Source organism: Talpa occidentalis, unplaced genomic scaffold (genome assembly GCF_014898055.3).
Source record: "Talpa occidentalis isolate TD23 unplaced genomic scaffold, MPIMG_talOcc4v2.1 talOcc4.11, whole genome shotgun sequence".
In the NCBI taxonomy this organism is placed as follows: domain Eukaryota; kingdom Metazoa; phylum Chordata; class Mammalia; order Eulipotyphla; family Talpidae; genus Talpa; species Talpa occidentalis.
Window position 1 is genome coordinate 42511142 of NW_023601104.1, and position 2682 is coordinate 42513823.

Consider the following 2682-nt stretch of genomic DNA (forward strand, 5'->3'; position numbering starts at 1 on the left):
CTCAATTTATAATAATTTTAACACAGCAACCCTCTGGAGACAAAAGACACAAAGGCAAAGACACAGACATAGAGATCTCTTTCATTTAGAATCTGGGCCACTTGCACTAATTTTTAGAGATAGTCATTTTACCAATATTACCAACAGCAATTATTAATTTACTTTTAAATATTCATTTTGAAATAACTCCTTCAGATATGAAAACATTTTTCAAGTTATATTTGTAATAATGCCCCTAGGTTCTAAAGATAGTGGGGCAGAAAATTGCCTATCACTTTTTTTTTTCATTTATTAATGTTTCCTTTTTTTTTTAAATAATAAATTTTATTTTTATATTCCCCACACAATTGCAACCCCCCCATTCTGACCCCAATCCCTCCCCTCCCGCCCCCCACCCCCCAAAAAGTGTCTCTGGTTCACAGTTTTTTGTTGATTTTGATTTTCACTTTCTTATAGTTATTCATTTTCCTGGTCCCTTATTTAAGTTTTCTAGATTCCTGTTATGAGTGAGACCATCCGGTATTTTTCTTTTTCTTTCTGGCTTATTTCGCTGAGCATGATCCCTTCCAGCGCCATCCATGTTGCTGCAAATTGCATGTGTTTATCTTTTTTGAATGCTGAGTAATATTCCATGGTATATATGTACCACATCTTCTTGATCCAGTCATCTATTTTTGGGCACTTGGGCTGTTTCCAAAGCTTAGCTATTGTAAATAGCGCTGCTATAAACATAGGGGTGCAGGTGTTCTTTGGAATTGATGTTTCTGTGTCCTTTGGGTAAATACCTAGGAGTGGAATTGCTGGATCATATGGAAGCTCTATGTTTAGTAGGTCCAGAAATCTCCACACAGCTCTCCATAGTGGTTGGACCAGTTTGCACTCCCACCAACAGTGCAGAAGAGTTCCTTTTTCTCCACACCCTTGCCAACATTTGTTGTTGCTAGTTTTTTTAATATGTGCCATTCTCACTGGTGTAAGATGGTATCTCATGGTAGTTTTGATTTGCATTTCCCTGATTGCCTATCACTTTTTATGGCCACCTTTTTCCAAAGTCCCTAGAAGAGATTTTGGATGGGTGGACAGTTTGACCAAAACTACATCCCTTTCAATACGAAGACAGACTAATTCCTAAAACAACTTATGTTTTTCAAGTTCAGTCGATATAGCCATTTAAGTTGTTTGTTTTTGGTAATCAAGGAGGTTTCTAATATGAGAGGGAAACTAAAGTCCTTACATGTTCTAATAAGTATCCCATTTCAATCATTTTAAAACCTCTAGAGCCCAAGATTGGAATTTTAAAGACAAGCATAGAAAATTCAAATTGCTTTGCAAAGTGCTGGTTTCTGTTTGACCTCAAAAAGGAGGCCTGGTCCTAGGCAAGATAAAAGATACCTTCTACCTGGGGCATGAGAAGGACAGAAGAGACAGATTAAGATCTTACTTTGCATTTTGTTTGTTCTTAGATACTTACCAGAAATTTGACAAGGAATATCGCTTACAGAAACCTACTGTGTAGTTTTAGATGACTAAATTGATTATTTTAAATAAGAAACTTAGATTTTTAATGAAACCTGTCACTTTCAATGGCCAATAAGAAGTTTAGAAATTTTCCAACCAACTGGCAAGCTTCCTTTATAGCTGACTTAGAAAGTCCAAGTAATTTTGACAAAACCAACTGAGCCTGATGCCAGAAGTCCCCGAGTGTGATCCGGAGAGGCCAGTGAATTCAGAGGAAGAAAAGGCCTCCTTCCAGCGGAGAACACTCTTCAGCTTACTTTACATCCCATTTTCACAGTGACTGGTAGATGCTGAAGTAGCTTTCTGATTAAACACATAAAAATAAGAAAAAATATCAAATTTTTAAATAACCAAGACCTGATTGCAGACACTTGTTTGAATTCCTTACATGGGCACAACATTCATATTCACAAAGCTATTTGCACAAAGTGAGGGCCAAGTAAGGTAAGGAGAAGGCCCGGTCCAGGCCCACTGCTCTCATGGGGACAACCCAGCCCTTCCAGCCACCTGCCAGTGTCCACAGAGCCAGGGTTATTCTAGGTTGCCTAGAGCCAAAGCGCCAGAACACACCCTGGATGTCAGGGGGAGACTGTAGAAGAGCAGAGTCAAAAGGAAGTCAGGCCTGAGCCAGCCAGTGTGGAAAAGGAGCGCTTACTGCCTGGCTTGTGTGTTAGGAAAGCATCAGTCTGTTCCCCACTGTCAGCTGCTCCTGGGCTCCTGCAGGGAAAGAGTGACAGGAGCTGCTTCTTAGACATGGGTTGGCAGCTACAGGTCCCCAATTCAGTTAATACTGTCCCCACGGGGCTTTCAGATGAAACAAATATGGCAGCTCTCACAATTTTCACCAAATCCTTGGCTTCCAAAAATGAACGGGAAACTCCAAATACCAAGGAAAATACCCAATGTTTCCCAATTCCCACTCCACTCCAAAGGAGCCCCAAATTGAGGAAGACTCACAGACTCCCTCCCAAACTGAGGGGAACTGGACTCCCTCCCTGAGGGGGACTCTGATTCTTCCCAAATGTGTGCAGGCCAGGGGCTTGGCATGCACCCCAGGAACTGACACCAAATGCCAGGGGACCCACTGCGGTTTTCAACCCAGGTTCCATCTCCTCCAAGGGGGCAGAGAAGAGCTGTGCCTCTCGCAAGGGGGACTTGGAAAGT